This window comes from Mytilus californianus, unplaced genomic scaffold, assembly GCF_021869535.1.
Source record: "Mytilus californianus isolate M0D057914Y unplaced genomic scaffold, xbMytCali1.0.p SCAF_9, whole genome shotgun sequence".
NCBI classification, from domain to species: Eukaryota; Metazoa; Mollusca; class Bivalvia; order Mytilida; family Mytilidae; genus Mytilus; species Mytilus californianus.
In genome coordinates, this window is record NW_026262745.1 from 70,233,671 (window position 1) to 70,253,133 (window position 19,463).

Genomic DNA, 19,463 nt, shown 5'->3' on the forward strand with positions numbered 1-19,463 from the left:
GTTTTCATGCATGGACAAGTGTTCCTCTAGCAATGACTAAGGGGAAATTATTAAACGGGAAGGGATATTTTTTTATCGTAAAGTATTACATGTTTTTGCCCATTTAGTAATCTGGTGCAAAATAATCCTCTTCGTTCTGTTACATCCACTTTGTTGTGATTGGTCAATCTAATTTCGCAATATATGCATGAACTATTTGACACTGGACATTGACCATTCTTACATTAGTCTACCTACGTTGTGGTATATAAAACACGAATGATCCAGGGCACTGACCATGCTGACCGACATAGTTGCAAACTTGGTGATTATCTATTTTATAGGACAAAAAAAGGAAACAAATGCCATTATATTTTGCAGTCGTCTGTTCAATATAGTCTAGTCATTTACTGTAAGATGTACTTAAATCTGAAAATGGGAACAATAAATATAGATTTGAGATATCGGTCATCGATATATTTCTCATGATGGGACAATATGTATACATTTTATTAAAATTAAAAAAATGGAAAATAAAGATCACAATGTGAAATCTAAGGCAAAAAAGACTGAACTAGAAGGCGAATAATATTCTTACTTAGGAATCATACTTTTGTTCCGTAGAATAAACATGCAGTCATTTACTGGTTGAATTTTGGGCGCTTAAAAATCAAGGCACGTGTTTAAGAATAAAACACTCACTGCAGTAATAAGACCATTAGCAACTACTCGAATTAGTTCTTTTTAAAATCCGTTGAACAGTTTAAATTCTGACTATATATATTTTTTTAAATCAAATAAACTGTTTGATACTGATTGAAACAAACGGGAAGTGGAAAATAATTTGTTTGCTTGGAAAATCAGAATAATAAAGAAAATAAAGAAAAAGTCGTCTAAAAAAAAAAAAAAAAAATTGTTTTTGTTCCTGTATGTAATTGAAAAAAAAATATGTTTTTGCTGAAAGTCAAAACAATTGTTTGTCTCGGAATCCCGCCCCCAAGGATGAATGCGCGGTTCGTTATTTCTTCATAGACAGAAAAAATATTACAGTCATTCCTTAAATAAAAAAGTTAATGTAGATATAGAGTAAGACCATCTACTGGAAAGAGAAAGCCTTGATATAAAAACAAACGAGGAAAATTTATGTGAACATATCAAGGTCATCACTGCTGTCAGCATATAATTATCAACAACGTGTTAAGACTCACAGCGTAGCAAACTTGAAAAGTGCTAACTGCATTTGTAGACAATTTGAATTGTATGTTTGCACAATCTCTTTCAACTTCACTTCATCCTTTCAAAGTAAATAAACAAAAATGTAATGAGACAGCTAAACAGTGTGAAAATGGAATTGAAAGACTTTCAAGAAAATCAAATCAGTTAGATCTTTAAACTGCTATTGCAAAGGACAGACATAATATTTAATGGAGTCTGCAGCAATCAATTATTTAGAGTTCCAGGACTTGCAGCGAAACAATATATATTATTGATAAATACAAGGAGGGGATGTCACAGCTATCGATAATCGATCTCAAAAGTGCAGACAAAAATTGCATAATTGTACTGCAACTCTTAGATCTATCGGCTTATTTCCACAAAATAGTAGGCGTACAAGTTTTTGTTACCATGGAAATGACAAATTTGTTGCAGTTTATTGTTACAAAATTGTTTTTTTATGTCCTAATATTTTTAGGATTATCCATAGATAATTGCAATAATGTCATGTTCACAATTTTCATGTATTTTATGATAAAATATTCATAACTCCAATCTTGATGACAGATGATTTTTATAAACTGGGAAAAATTGTTTTTCAGTGAATGGAAATATATAAATAAACAGTCATGGTTGTAAAAATGTGTCACCAATACTCCAAGGTCATAGTATGTAAGTTAAAAACACATTTTATATACAAGTCTCGTTTGTCCTTCATTTAACAATCTGTCTAAAATCCTTGCTTATATGGAAGAGACGCCATATGTATGAGGGTCTGGAGGAGGTTTAAAGAATTTGAATAATGGGATAATGCGACAAAAAAAAAAATGGGCCAAAAAAAATAAAGAAAAGAGAACAATGGTGTGCTATAATATAAAGAATAGAGCGTAATGGGAAAAAATATAAAGATTAATAGAAAAATGATCTCAAAATTTAAAGAATACAGAATTAAAGGACCCCCATCCAGACCCTCATGATTGCATTTGCTGCATAGAGATAAATATCATTTGAATGTAGAATGTGATGGGTGGCACATTGGTATAAATATTTCCAGTGTAATTTCAAAATGTGACTATCTTTTATAACTATCCTCCATTTCCAAACGTTAAAGCAGATGTTTTCCAGATCCCACTTTTCTCTGTTTAATCCGTACTGCTTATGATTTGATGTGGGTAAAATGAGAAGGTGGTTACACGCCTATGAAACAGCAAACCAACGTCACAAAAAGCAAAAAGACATGGATAAAAAAAGATCTCTAACGTCAGCCAGGTGCTTGTTTAATAAACCACCCCCTTGATTATTAAACAAGTAAATTCATTTAACAATATACCATCAACGCCAAACTCTCCGCTTCAATATCAGTTTTGAACATACTAGCATTTCAACTGACATGTCTTATGTATAATGAATTTTCTTCAACTTTACATTTGAGTCCAATTTAAATACCCTCAAAATCAAGCATTTAACCTGAAAATATTTTTCTTATTGACTGATTGATTGTTGGTGTTTAACGCCACTTTCAGTGCTTTTGGCTATATCGCGGCGGCCACTTTTTATCGGTGGAGTCGCCGGAGAGGACCATCGAACCTAGCACTCCTAGTATGTGCGTTTTTTCATAATTAACAGTGTAGTTTGCAGTAGAAGTACTTGTCTTACCGATCAGTGCATTGTAAAAATATTCAGTGAAAAGTGCACACTTTTATTTACTTTTCTTGATCGTTGATATCTTCTAACTGAAAAGCATAATGAATTGCATTTATTTATTTCACTATATAACATCTATGTAATATTTCAGATATCGGTACTGCAATCTTTAATTTGAACATCGCTTACTTTAGAGAAACCTTTAACTAAGAATTTTCTTATTTATTTGATATTTATCTATCCTGCTTGAGCATGCAATGTGCAGGTATATCGCACCGGATTATCTTACATAAATCTGCACTCAATGTGCTTTAATTTATTTAAATAAGATATAGGTGTATTATAAAAATGTCATTCATGTCAAAGTCAATTATCCGTGTCATACAAAATTTTATGTTTATATTTTTAAAAGATTCTATTGAATAGAACAATATTGACAAGGTTAAGTTATCTTTTTAAATACCTGAAGAATTTAAATTTCACAAAACGTAAATTTTGCGTGGGACCCGTAGATCGTTTTAAAAACAAATTGAATTTAAAATTTCGTATGAAATGTCAGCTGACCCTAGCCGGTACATGTACATGCACATTCAGGTACATTTTAAACAAACGGAAGATTTATAATACTTTAGAGACGAATTAATTAATTTCGTGAAATAGTTTCTTTTCATCGCGTATGTCAAACAGCGTCGTGACCACGTTGCTTGTGCGGGCACGTTACTTTGCGGAGGAATATATGTATACCAGCGGATTTGTTTGAAGTTTGGGTTGATAAGTATATAAATGTAGATAACGGTAATTCGAGGATATTAACGATCTTATATTGACGACATGATAATAATGTAAATATATTAAATACAAATTGTCACTAAGGTCAATTGGAATCCCAAGTTAAAAGTCTAGACTTAACACAATTGGCTACAGGGCGGTATATATTTTGAGATATTGTCACACTGCGAATTGAATATTGTCTTTTTCTCTCTAAAAAATGAAATTAACAAAACAAATCACGAGTGAAAACTCAATTCTGAGGGTCTAGATCGGGGGTTATTCATTTTTTGTATTCTTTTTTTTCTCAATTCCCTCCCGTTATTCTCTATTCCTTATATTTTAGCACCACATTATTCTCTATTCTTGATCTTTTAGCACAACATTATTCTCTATTCTTTAACTTTATGTCCATTTTTCTCTATTCTGTAAACCCATTCAGACTCTCAATACTGCTGGGAGAAATAAAAATTAAAAAATACCCCGCGGTTGAAGGGCTCATGAGATTAGTTGTTTCATCGTTAGAAAAATGGTATTTTACAATAGTTAAACCAGTCAAAGTGGATATTATATCAGGAAAGACAAAAAATATATTTTTAAGCTTTAGAGGTTATGTTAAATTTCCTAACCATATTGAATTACATTGAAAATCCGTAAGGGTAGCTCAAGGGGATTAAAAACTTTATAAATATACATAACTTAAGTGTAGTTCAACAGCAGATCCTGATCTACTTGCGGCACCCGTCGTGTTTCTCATGTAAGTACAAATCCGTTGATAAGTCCAAATCGGTATGTCACATTCGAGAAAACAGGACGGGATTGTGGGTATAACAATTGGAACATATCCGTCGTCATCTGTGAAACAGATATTCTATAACGGTCAACCAACGTGTGATGGCGTCCGTAAAATTTTCGAAGGGATGATTTCAACTTCACCTTTTGGAACTCTTGGTTCAATAGCTTCCTTGTTAGCATCAACCCTCTATCAAGGAAATCTTGATAGGAAATGCAAGCTCTGTCATATCGTATCCACTGGGAGATATATACTCCATATGCAGGTGCAATTTAAATGTTGCGACATAGAAATGGAAAGTTCATATTATTGTGAAATGCACATGCTAATTGCAAATCCAAAACCCCAAAACAACAGACAAATAATTTTACATCCAATCATATAAAAAAGAAGGGATCAACATACATAGCAATTAGTTATGAGGTATAAAAGATCAACCTATGATTTGTAGCTAATCATACCAAAATTAGCCAAGTACTTGTTAGGACTTCCAAAACGAATATGTTTTGAGAACCGTAACTTTTACAACTATTACCAAAATCTTCTTTTATTATTTCAATGTTGCATTGTAATTACTCTGTAGACATTGCCCTTATGTTATATCATCTGTGGTCATTCCGGTTTTTGTCGACAATTTTGATAAAAAAAATATTTGTTTTTGTCGACAACTTTGATGAAAACCTAAGTAAGATACATTGTAGTAGTTTTAAATTTAAGGGTATTATTTTGACTTACGGACGTTGGACGGACATTAAGTGATATTGTAGCTCAAATGACATTTTTTTTTGACCAGGTGAACTTCAATATCTTTTTTATCGTTTAAACATGCCTCTTCGATTACTGATATTCAAAGTGGGATAACTCTGATTTGCAAGGAAATTCAAGAAGGCGCCGTAATATATTTGTGTTATGCCCCTTGTAATGTTGTTAAACTTCTTACTTGATTTAGCCATCCTAATATTTTGATTCGAGGGCCTATGATGAGTACTAGTCTTTATGGAGACGAAACGAAACTTGGTATCTTTAATGAGTTTTAATACTTTTTGTACCGAGTTCATTGTACCGTCGATATGTCTTAATGACAACCCGTTTACTCAATTCATATGCACCATTTTCTTATAAGAAATTTGATAAGGTAGTACTTCAATCGACATAAATAATTTACAATCTCTTACTTTAATAAGAATTTAATTGACCATAGTATGTCCCCCAGGAGCGCATACAACACAAACAACATAATATTCATCAACTGCACAACAATATATTTAAGTGTCACTTTGGGACGGAGAACTGCAATAAGCTGATCCTATGATTTTGGTGTTATCATATGCCCATAGTAAACTTATGTTATGAATTGATTCACCATATCCTTTCCTTTTCTCATACGTAGTTAAATCGGACAATTTGTTAATTTGTTATTGTCTTGAATATACTTGAAATATTTGCCACTATATATAGACATTTAACACACAACAACCTATCAATCTTTAGATAATGCACTTTGAAAATCTGTCATCCGATTGTTCGTTAAAAAAAATATGCTATGCAACCAGAATTTATGTTTATTGATAAAAAATATTGTGTGTGTATCAAAAAAAAAAAAGAAGTAAAAATCGAGACACTCAAGCTGTATATATCTATATATATATATATACATAAATATATATATGTATTAAAAGATGTAAGAAGAAAGTAAATCTCATTATGGTGTTATGGAATGTTACGAAATGGCTAGTAGTTTCAGTCTTTTGACTTTTTCCTCGTTGTATTAGTGCTTCGTGTCGATCTGATAAGTCAAGCACTTTCCAACTGATCATTTTGTTCTTCTGTTTTGCACTTACTCCACTGTCACAAATTCGGGGCCTAGAGGCATGCTTTCTCGTTTTAATTGTTTATCATTTGTCATTTCTGGGCCTTTTATATCTTACTATGCGGTATGGGTTTCGCTCATTGTTGAAGTTGTTAACTTCTATGTCATTTGGTCTCTGGTGGAGAGATGTCAAATTGGCAATCATACCACATAAGCTTTGGATTTTCTAATATTTTGGCCCTGAGCATCACTGAAGAGACATTAATTGTCGAAACGCGCATGTGGTGCAGAAAAATTGGTACCGTTAATGTTATTGTATCTTCTTATTTTAATATTTACACCAACACATTCTTTAAATGCCTGTCCCAAGTCCGGAACCTGTAATTCATTGGTTGTCGTTGATCGGCCGTATAAATCAGGACGTTGGTTTCTACGTTTGAACTGTTTTCAATTTTGTAATGCCGGGGCCTTTTATATCTCGCTATACAATATACGTAAGGGTTTTCTTCATTGTTAAAAATCGAATGGACTGACTTTGATAGTCTAAATTGTTTCCACAGACGTCCCCGTTGTCTGCAATATATGTCAGAGCGATCAAATAACACAAGAAAATGGCCCATGATCTGTCTACAGACGGCCCGAGTTGTCTTTGGACCGAGTTTTCTTATACTCGGATTTTTGATTTTTGATTTCATATTGGGGTAAACAGTGGGAAGGTACATATTTTTTTTCCAAAAATAACTAACATGTTCGTTATTGCATGCGCATGCGCAAACAGTTTACATATTGAAAAGAATTGATGTTAAGTAAATTCCTTTTTATATTAACTGTCGAAAGATTGTAAAGTAATTGTATTAAGATGGCATATTTAAGCTATTTGCAAAATATTTACCCGACTATCAACGAAAAATGAATCGTATTAGATAACTCACCGCCTCGGTGGTCTCGTGGTAGCGTGTTCGCCTCCGAGTGCGAGAAGTCGTGGGTTCGAACCCCGGCCGGTTCAAACCAAAGACTTTAAAATTGGTATTTGTTGCTTCTCCGCTAAGCACGCGGCATTTAGGAGTAAGAACAAAGACTGGTCGGCTCGGAGTCAGAATAATGTGTCCGGGTAAGGTGTCATGTCATCCTGTGGACTGTTACCTTGTGAACTAGCACGTTAAAAATCCGGCTCAGCGTATCGGTCTAGTACAAAGCAGGGTTAATATTCATGTGACATTAACATGTTCTCGTCCTGAATATGTATATTAATTTGCCACTGGACGTTAGGCAGCCATCCATCATCAATCATCACCAATCATCATCAAGCGTTCCTTGCGCTTAAGTACAAAAAAAAAAAAAAAGAAAGAAAGAAGAAAAACACAAATACACACACAGAATGCTGTTATGAACCCTCTCAAATTTGAGCAATCTACATTTCTTTCTCTTAAGCCTTTTAAACGGGGACTAATCCCGTATTATCAACTTAAAGTTGTGCTAACATATATATATCAATATCAACATACAAATACCATGATGATGTCCGTCTATCACCCACCTTGCCGTTAAGTTACATATGCCACTGAATTGCCAAATAACTACAGCAGCATGTGCCTGAGTTGGAGGCATTATATACTCTCGGACATTTCTATATATATCAAATTTACTTGTTGGTTGTTTTCTCTACGCTTTTTAATTATATAGTTTGTATATTTTCAAACTTTTTGTAGTTGTACGTAATTGCTTTTGTCTAAAATAATGTCTAATATTGTACTATGCCCCTTGTTATCATATTTAATAGAAAATACACATCTTTTTCTTCTTCATATAGGAAACGCTCTGATGACTATTAGTGTTGCTATATACATAATTCCCCAATAATGTGTGAATTGTAGTCACATTTATTCCTTTATTTATTAATATGGTCACAATTTTGTGCTTCAAAAACAAAAAAAGATTGGCTGGATGGCGTCGGTGGTGTAATGCTGAAACAGAAGGCTCGAACTCGTTCTCCTCTTCTTGCCCATGAGCACCCAGGTCAGTAATTTTTCATAAAATAAATCGATGTAACCACATGACTAAGCCAGCACTAATATCTACGTAGATATTATTATATTTTAAAAACGTTGACCCAGGAAGTTGTGAAATACACAATCATAAGAAAGCTTTATGTGAAAACAAAATGCTTTATTGTCATGATAAAAAAACGCATAATCACAATTTATATCGGTAATTTTAAGTATCATTAAAAAATATTATTATGCTCGTAATCACTTGATAAATATTTGTAAACCTACTTTGTTATAAAAAAAAATATTTATAGATATATATTTTATATATACTTTAATTGATAGTATCTAGTCGTGATCAAGTAATCGTAAACCGTATGGTTACGTGAACAAATAAACCCCTTTTTGGTAAAAATAAGCAGATATTAATTTTATTTATGGAATTTGGTGATAAATTGTTAATGCATTTTACATCAAAATTAATGATGTCAAATTTTTACAACAGGATATATTTAGGATATAACATTATTGTATTTTAAAAGATTTGACTAAAGATTTTTGGTCGATTTTAATGACTTTTTCTAGATCACTTCATATGTACTAGATAAACATGGGGAACACATTTACAAATATACACAATAAGCAAACATAGTTTACATTCATTTTTAAACTACAATAATATTAAAAATAAGTATATGTGCAATTCAATAATGAGTTTTTTTATATATAGAGAGGAATATAGCATAGCTGGCTGAGTAGTCTCTGGTGCTGGACACAGTGAAACCGGAGATATCATGATGCCACAGAAGCATGGGCCTAGCTGAGGGAAAGACACAAAATTGCTACCACAAATGTGCTGATCTAACACTTTTAGGCTAAATTCATATATTATATATATAATAGCTTGTAAAAGACCAAAAAAGTGAAAAAGTATATTTTAACAAAACGCATTTGACTTACAGGTCGAACAACAGATGTTCTTAAACCCTGCCGACTGCCATTGACGATTGCCAAATAAATTGATCACCAGGTGTAACAAAATGGATCTTAAATATAAATTTAATATCGAACAGAAAACAATAAACTTGCGGAAAAGATGGTATACCGCAAACTTGAGGTGCAAAAATTTTTATACACCATATCCGGATTTCGACAATTAATGTCTCTTCAGTGATGTTAGGGATCGAAACAGTATTTGGATGGCCATATAATTTACCTCAATTTAGGATAGACTCTTGGATATTGAAGAGTCGAACTAGGATGAACGGATCCTATAAACCCGAAGGAAAATATAATACAAGCATAAATAAACATTTACAATCATACATATGTCATAAATAATTTTTCATTTAAAGTCCATATTAATTATAAATATTAACTTCCAAAATATATAAATGCACCAGTCACATCCCATATTAAAGACATCAAATTCAGCAATCTGCATTATCTGAAAAAGACTAACATCTTCGATTTAATAAGGTATAACGCATGTACAAAAATGTTCAAGTAATACAAACAAAAACAAAAACAAAAAATGGGCAGGAGGGTGGGTAAATTAAACGTGTTGAATTGACCAGTAAACTAATTCAAATGACAAGGGAATATGAAATTTGCCAGAAGTGAACAGATATTACTATCAACCAATCAGAGGAGATTAAAATACGAACGATAAATTATGCATACAAACAGGTAACGAGTTATGTCGAAAGTATCCGAGATGGAATTAAGCATTTTTAATTAATTAAAAATTTACCAAACGAAAAAATATAAACAAATCTAAATTGAAATCAACGTTCAAACCTATGACTGCGTTGGATAAAAAACGCAATTTTTATACGTGTGCATGTAAAACAAATGTCTTGGTAGATTGGTCTAAATACAGCACAAACAACATTTTCCAAAAGACCTAAAAAGTGAAAAAGTATATTTTAACAAAACGCATTTGACTAACAGGTCGAACAACAGATGTTCTTAAACCCTGCCGACTCTGTTGTTCGACCTGTTAGTCAAATGCGTTTTGACGCTATAGTTCTATTTGGGATGATCTTTGATCGATTGATTGACTGTGTTTAACGCTACTTTCAGCAAACTTGGCTATCATCATGACGGCCAGTTTTTATTTGTAGAGAAAGCAGGAGTACCCGGAGAGAACCTCTCAGCTTGTAAAAGGAAAAGTGGTGATCCTAGTCAATTAAGATCGGAGTCGAACTCACAACCTTCTGTGTCGCTGGACAAATATTTGTCAGCAAGGTATAGTACCAATTAAAATTATTTGAAGGTCATTTCAAAAATATTTCATCTTAAGTATTTGAATGATTGGAGAGAAAGTGTTAGGTTTGAAAAGAAAAAAAGAGGGGGAAATGTTTGGAAATCTGAAAGAAAAATTTAAGGTGTTTTAGCATTTTGATGATGGGTTTTCGCGTTTTTTGTTCCAATGTGGAAATATTGAAATTTTTATATCACTGTTTTTTGATCAGATAAAGTTTAAAAAACTGTTGGCGAAAAAACCCGCAAAAACCGCGTAATTAAGTTGCAATATACCTAAAAGTTGCCATTGTCCAAAGTCTTACAAGATATCTGCGGACATCGCTAAGAAAGTGGAGCGCTACATGTCTCTTTCGGTCTAAAAAATGAAGTACATGTATTACAAATTCAGCATTTGTTAGGTATGTTTAAAATGTAAACTGTAAGATAGTTGAAATATAGTTCATATCAATCGGTTTTACGGTCGAAAGATATCAAAATTAAAATCTTTGTCAATAAAAAAGACAAAATTTGCATATTTTCACATGCTTTGGTTTCTTGGAAATATTGAGCACAGGCGTGTAAAAAGTGCATAAATAGTACATACAAATTGTTGTTCATATAGACACACACTGTGATAGGTTCTTGCACATGGTGTATATTTGCGTGTAAAAAACTATAGAAATATGAACCAAGTCTATGATTATTTTCTCTCACTAAAACGCACGCGTAGAACACAGCATGGCATTCTCGTTTTTTCCTCATTAACTCCACTATAAATAATGAATTGAAAATTTATAAAAAAAAATTATGACCGAATAAAGCCCTTATTCCACAATGTCCTTTATCGTTGCTAAGATTTACTCTAGTGACACATTCAGAAATTCAATGTAAAAATCTAATTCTGAAGTTTATTTTACCATCTAGCGATCGTCGTTCTGTTTCTTGTCTAAAACAGCAACTTTTTGTTGAAATACTTAACTCATCGTTTGTCTCCACCTGGTGGGATTCTATAGCAATAAAAATTGCTAGCAGCAATGTTGTTTTTCGTTCTTCCAGTCGTGTTGCTAATGGTTGATAATTCTCAAACTATTTCCGATCATTCATTAAGCTTAATACACTAAATATATTATCATCTAGCTCAAGGGAAATTTATGTTTATTAGTTGTTTGTTGGAACCAGGTTGGCACATTTTTTACTATGGGTTTTTCAAAAAACTTTGACTACACATAAATTCTAAGACGGTAGGAACGAATCGATTCGATTAATAAACAACATACATTTCGAGTATAGGTTGGCCAAATGTATAAACATACGGTTATATTATCACACATTGCTATAAACTTTTTAGGACCTCTCAGTTATACCACAATTATTCATTTTACAGAAGGAACAAACCAAGTCTACCCCGCCCCTCCTCCCCACATACACACAAAATAAAAAAGAAGAAAACAAAAATCAAAATATAAATGCGTGGTAGGGCAATTTTTAAAAATTTTAAGACGTATTTTCTTTTGCTATATTCGATCTGCTATTGTTTCAAAAGTGAATCTGTGATATAAAACCTTTACCAACACTTTGAGAATCATTAACATTTTTATGTATATCGAATCCATTGTCTCTTTTCTATTAACTTTTGAAAGATTATCAAAGGGTGTATTCAAAATATAGAAACAAAAACAAATTAACAGGACCAATTAAATTCAGGACGTATTGTGAAAAGTATTTTGTTTGACGTAATCAGTTCATTAAATAAACAAGGGAAATGATTATATCAGTATCAGTTGTGTAAAGTAAGAATCATTTTTTATTTTTTTATCAATTGTATTTAGGCAAAACATTGAAAATATTAATATTGTTTAAACATCGATATTTAAATTGCAATTTCCTTTTTTGTTTTAAGCTATTCTCATTATTATTTGCATCAAGAGCATTGAAGTCCTTAAATAACTACATAACGCCTCTTGTCTCGCCTCGTCTAAGTCCAGGAACCGAAACTTAGGTGTGCTGATTCCGGCGACGTCGGACAAGGTCAGTTTAAGAGGAACCACTGGTAAGTCAATGTTATTTGGCATGTAGTTTTATCAGCATTAGCATATCTCATATCTGCCCCTCACTCCTCGTAATGGTCTATTGAATTTAAAACTTCTGCATAGTTAAAGTTTGTAATCAAGTCAGTTTAAGATGAATGCCTAATAGTTAGCCAATGTTATTTGGTATGCAGTTGTAGTAGTATAGTGTGAACTTTGTTTGGGTGGGTTGAACTGGGTTACTGGACTTGCTGATGTTTGTATATGTAATGTGGGTGACTGTGTTATACTTGTATGAACTTGTGCTGGAACTGCACTGAACTGGAACTTTGAATACTGGAAGAAGAACAAGCTTGTATAAAAATAGATGTTTATTGTTTGCTGGTCACGAATGCAAGTGTATAATAATAATACATTGAACAATGAACATACGTAATGAAAACATACATATAGAAACATGAATATAATTAAATATATCAGTAACCCTGGTATTTGAATAATGCGAATAAGAATAATTAACCCACCCAAAAGTATAGTTCACTTTAAATGAATAGGGGGAAAGACTAGCTCACTTGAAATAAATATGAACTTGAACTGGGGGAATGAAATAAATATGAACTTGAATAGGGGGAATGAAATAAATATGAATTTGAATAGGGGGAATGAAATAAATATAAATTTGAACTGGGGGAATGAAATTAAAATGAAGGGAGATAATTTGAATAGTATATTTTTCAGTTTCTATGGAAACAATGCCAAAGTAAGTTTATCTCATTTAAACCTGTTTCTGAATAAACAATTAATGTAATTCTAAATCAAATAAAACAGCCAACCAAAAGCTATGTACAATGTGCCAGGTAAATATAACTGACAAACACAAAATAAACATAAATGCAAGAGCACCCCCCTTTTCTATGCACTGGCCGTTTGAATGAATAATTGCCATGAGAAAATGTTTATGACGTATGTGCGTGAAGAATTGAATGTTACGCATAATAATATGAATAATTGAACACTATAAAACATCTTGAATAGTCGAATAAATGAAGAACACATCATTTTCTGTTTTGTCAAAATAAACGCTACTTCAGTAAGGGGAGTAACTCTGCAGTGATATGAACAATGACCCAAAAATAAAAGAACTTAAAGTACTAAAAGAAAACCGTAACTAACTATATACAAAATTGCTTCTAAATGCTTAAACGAACTAAAATAGTAAAATGCATGAAAATATCGCATCGTTTAATTATCTAAAGGAATATAGATTGAACGAAATTGAATAAAGCATATCGAAACACGCACATTAAATAAAACATATTGAGACACGAATATTAAAAATAATAAAACTATTTACAAAAACTAATTGAATACTTATTCTGAACTCTTGAAACTATAGAAAATACTTGAATTAAAAGAATCTACTCTTGTAACTATTATTGAATATATTTTGTATAAAGAATTCTCTTTCGAGTGCGCAAACTAACTTAATTTAAATAAACTGTTAAGACTTCAACTATATCTATACAAATAATGTAATTTATGAACTGGAAAGTATAAACGCAAAATACATGAATATGAACAAAAATGCTACTTTTTCTGTCTTAAAACTTTGTAATAAAATCTTAGCATAAAGAAATATACAATAAATAATTTAACTTGACTCACCTGGAAGAAGAACAAGCTTGTATAAAAATAGATGTTTATTGTTTGCTGGTCACGAATGCAAGTGACCAGAAATGCTTGTCCAGGTTTCAAGCTTGGTTTCCAGGTGAGGTTAATTTGGGGAATTTCTTATGATTAACAAAGGAAAAACTTTAAATAATCCTGTGGGGTACCTCAGGGTTACTTAAGGTAACGCTGTGAATCATGTGACTCACATATGTCACTTAGAGAAGGATTAACTAAATTATTGAGAAGGAAATTGTACAAAATTATATAATCCTTTATTTGCTATCTTTTGTGAAAAAGTATTTGTTAATTGACTTGTAAATTCTTTATATAATGTAATATTACCAAACAATGCTATGAAGATTAAAAGTTACGAAACTATATTTTTCCATGTGAAATTAGATATCTGTAAAGTTATAAAACTTAGAAATGAACTTTTATTATAAAAATCATGAAAATAAGAATCTTTATTAAAACATATAAATATATACAATAAAACATGAAAATCTGAAACAAGAAGTCAAACGTGAATTTCCGCTGTCACAATAGCACAATTCATTTCATAAAGAGTGTATGGCCTCATCCCCTTAACGATTACTTATTGGTTTTAGAAATTTTTACATAGTTTACATGTTAAAGTTTATAAATATGTCAGTTTAAGTTGGACAACTAATGATAAGACATTTATATTTGGTATGGAGTTGTATTAGCTTTGACATATCGCATTTCCATGGCGATTATTTCGCCATGCATCCGCAGTCATAGTTTATTGACTTTAAATGTTTTTCACAGTTTACATGTTAAAGTATTGCCATTTCAATATCAACATTTGTATTTTACTATCAAAATTATATGCAAGCGATAAATCTCTGTGTAAACAGTTTACTTGTCATTTGTAATGCTGCGTTCACACGCAATTCGAATTCGATTCGCATTAACTAATTCGAATTAGTTTAATTCGCATTCGAATCGTTTTACGTCCAAACGTTAATTCTAATTCGAATTGCATTACGCGTCAAATTTGCTTTACTGTCCGAACGACGTTAACTTTTAATTCGTATCAACAAAAACGGATTTCTAATGCGAAATGGTTAATGCGAATTAGCCAATTCGAATCAATTCGAATTAAAAAGGAAGAGTGTGTGAACGCAATTAGCGAATTCTATTCGCATTCGATTCGAATTCAATTCGAATTAAATGTACGTGTGAACTAGGCATAAGAGTAGTTCATTTCAAATTCTTTTTATAGAAAAAATGAATAACTGAATTGCTGGTTGTATGGATCGAGAAACAAAAGACTAAGAAGAGCCATAGGTAAGAAGATATGGTTTTTAATCTTGAATATTATCAGAATGTAAGAAGATTAAAAAGCTAATGAAAGATACCAGCCTTAAAATAGTACTCAATACGCACATTTCATCTACATAAAGACTCATCAGTGACCATCTATCATTCGGGATAAAAAAAAATCATCCGTGTTTCGGGTGATTATAACATCCATGAACTGTAAATTTACAGAAAATCACTGTGTCCATGATAGTTCATGTCAGCACAGAAGTGCTTACATGTACTACAAGCTACATTTAAGTTGTATATATATACAGTATCTTGCACAGATTCGGGAGAATAAATAATATGAGGTTGTGTAAATGATAAAACAATCTCCTGAAATACGAGGAGTTTTATGTTTGTTTTATAATTAGGCGATATCAAATTCTCAAGAGTTGTTAAACATATTTCTCTTATGGTCAACACTCTCATTTTGTTAAATTAAAAATTCCGCGAATCGTTGTACTAGTCTTTTGCAAATACCAGTATGACGTCATATGTCCTGTTCCGGTGTCAAACTTTATCATCAGACATTTTAAACTGTTTGTACGCTTCAGAATGTAATAGAAATTGACAGAAAGAAGATTTGCAGGTGAAAGTGTGAGTGTTTTGCCTTTTGGAAATCACAGATGTCTGTTGCCATGGACGAAATGTACATCGTTTTAACCTTTGAAACGCATCAATGACGAATAACCAACGAACATGTCGTAATATTGTCTAATGATGCTAGATAAGCCAACCAAATTAACGCAGTTTTCGTATATCTTTTTCGTATCACACTCCATTCAGTGTGATACGAGAAATATCTCTTCATGCAAGAAATAGATAACAGGCCACAACCATAAGAGAAAGGAAAATAATGAATGGGAATAAAAGACATAGCTGAACGCAACTAGTTGACTGTATGTCAATTTTGTATGGTGAATATCGTTTTCGTTATCTTATTTTACAGCATTCATCTGAAGGAAATATTTAAATCAATTTGTGTGCGTTTCTTTTAAATTAATAGCGTAGTGACGATGCTTTTACCTGAATATTTTCCCGATGATTTTAATTCACTGTTACATCAGCATAAAATGATCTAGCTGAAAATATGAGGATACCGCGGATCGCTAATTACGTCATCCGTACTATCACCGATAGTTATTAGTATTTACATTGCGGAATTTAGGTTGCTCTTTTGTGAACCCTACTTAAGTCAATATATATATATAAAAGAAAAGACATTGATAAAGGTTTTTCTCGTGCTAACAACACCAGCAGAGATGAACTTTTACAATATAAAGTCAAAAAGGTCAACAGGAGGGTGCCTTTTGTGTTGACTTACCATCCAAAATTTGACAACTTATCTCACCTAATCCGCGAAAATTGGAAAGAAATCGAAAAACATCCTAAACTATCCAAGATCTTTCCCGAGCCACCTGTACTGGCTTTCCGTAGGCCCAAAAGCCTTAAAGACTTGCTGGTGAGAGCTGATTTATCCTCTCAAGCAGGCTCTTCGTCAGTGGGCTCTTGCAAGGGTTGCGGAAACAAACGATGTCTGACTTGCAAACAAATACTGGTTACCCAGACTTTTAACAGTCACTCCACTGGTACAGAATACACCATATTTTGCAATGTTAATTGCAAGACTACAAATGTTGTGTATCTCCTACAGTGTAAATGTGGTAAACAGTATGTTGGCGAGTCAGAACAGCCGTTTCACAAACGAATGAACGGTCATCGTAGCGACTACCAATGCAAGCCAGACCTCCCTCTCAGTCGACATTTGAGATCCCCTGGCCACACTAAGGCAGATCTCAATCGACTGACCATTACAATCATTGACCACAACTCTGCTTGGTCTAGGGAGGAAAGACTCACTCGGGAAAGATTTTGGATAAGAAAATTAACAACTTTGGCACCAAATGGGATAAATGAAAAGATGTAGTTCGACTCCATGCAGTGCTTCACATTTGGGTAATATTACTTTTTATTACAGTCTCTGTTTCTATTTCTTTACCTTAATCATCTCTAAAATAAATCTGTTGAATATACCAATTTAAATTGCTTAATTTTTTGAGGGATGTAAAAGTACCAAGCCACGTTCAACTAGTTAACCTTAGTCAAAATTTATTATTATATTTTAACGGCCGTTTGTTTGCGATGTTTAAATACGCAGACTCTGTTGCAACTACTCTACCGTTGTCAAATTTGAAATATTTACAAATTTAGATCGTTCAGTGCTGTTTATTTGGAATTCTTATTGACGCAATCGTTCTTGTAACATCATAACTGTCGTCACCGTTAAAGCTTTAGAATTGTGCTAGTTCATATCGCACATTTTTATTTTTATTTAAAGCATATATTTGAACTCTCTGTTGTAATTAGTCATATAACCTATGTCGTGTTTAACACATATAACACCTTCTGATTCAACTTGTCAATATTCTGATTTGTCAAATATGGAGAGTTAGCAAGATTCTGCTTAATAACACCTCCTTAAAATTTAGACAACTGATTTTTCTCCACATCTTAAAAGAATTTGACAGCTGTTGATACAAAGTGTATCCTTGGGTATATGCAGCTATTTTGTAAGAAGTGCAAGATGACAAATGTAAATATACAATTTTTTTAGTCTATAGGAAAACATGAAGATTTCGGTCCCTTTTTGGCAAAATAAAATCACATTGGGTACTTGCTTCCACATGCTGAATATACTTTTTTATTCAAATAGGACTAGCAACATATGAAATAAGCCAGAGAAAACATTTCAACAATAATTTATTTAGCATGTTCAAAAACAAAATAAATGAGAATAAGCATGTACATATGAACGGTATAACTTTTTATTCGAACTTTTAAATTATGATTAATTTTTGATGAAATTCTTTTTGTCCAAGTCATCTGTATGAATAAAAACTGCATATGTGACACCAAAGTGATGACTGAATTCAGTCATATTGTCTATCTATATATCAAACATGCACTGGAACTTCCATCTTAATTAAATGAAATACCTTTGCAATATTCAATGGATGATACGTTTAAAATTAGAGATTGGTAGTAGTTGGGTGTGTGTAATACCCTACACAACAATTAAATGCTCTAAGGGGTACAGTTTTGAAAGTAGTACATGGGAAAACTGTTGACTGAATTCAGTCAATTTACAAACATCAAGAATCATATTCTTTTTTCAAAAATAGATTTTAGTATAGATAATTTATTCCAAATTGGTTTTAAATACACATATTAATGTTAACAATAATGAAAATCTTGACTGAATTCAGTCACCGGTACCATAATTCAAAAGGTACATGGGTTTGTACAGTAGAAATATCTATACAATATACAAAACAAATTTTAAATTTAAGTCTATGACTGAATTCAGTCACATATATTTATATATACTAATATCAAAATTCAATAATTGTGTGTAGTAGTTCCTATTTGCAATAAAGTTTGTATGTAATTTAAGCTTCCACTCTTTCGACCTGTCACTCAGGAATATTACAATTAAACATCCTACAATGTCTTGATAGGATGTATACACCAAAATGAATAAATAAAAACACTAAACTGTAAACAAACAACTATCTACCACCATGCAACTAAATCTCCATCTCTTGTTCCAAGAGTATCTACTTCTACATAGTCAGTTTCGCTGATGCAGGTTTGGTTGGTCATGTTGATTGGATCTATTTTCCTATGCAGAAGTGGTCGAGTACTTCTACAGGCATCTGTGAAAACAGAATGAATTGAGACGTTAAAAACATTTGCTGGGCCATTATGTTTATCTTCCCTGCCAAATTTCCAGTATGGCATGTTGGTAGTGCTTCGTACATTATGGTATCTTCCATGGTTTTAGCCACGTCATAGATTTTCAATAATTTATCTTGTGGTAAACCGGTAAACAGATGGTCAAGATTCCTATTGACTGTTTCAGGATGCCTTGCTACTTCTTCAAGCGGTGTAAGGTTGGCATATAGTTTTATCTTCTGGTATAACTCTAATGC

The 19,463-nt window shown here is 32.3% G+C and overlaps 2 long non-coding RNA genes across 2 annotated transcripts in view; one reads left to right on the forward strand and one right to left on the reverse strand.

Annotated features, from left to right (window-relative positions):
* LOC127715199 (uncharacterized) overlaps nucleotides 1-19,463 on the reverse strand; it is a 507,760-nt gene that overhangs the window by 421,907 nt on the left and 66,390 nt on the right. The gene's annotated exons all lie outside the window — the stretch shown is intronic.
* Nucleotides 12,203-19,463, forward strand: part of LOC127715201 (uncharacterized) — a 44,184-nt gene continuing 36,923 nt past the window's right edge. Inside the window, exons 1-2 of the long non-coding RNA XR_007988220.1 lie at nucleotides 12,203-12,494; nucleotides 15,389-15,453. This is a non-coding gene — a long non-coding RNA (uncharacterized LOC127715201). The remainder of the gene's footprint in view (nucleotides 12,495-15,388; nucleotides 15,454-19,463) is intronic.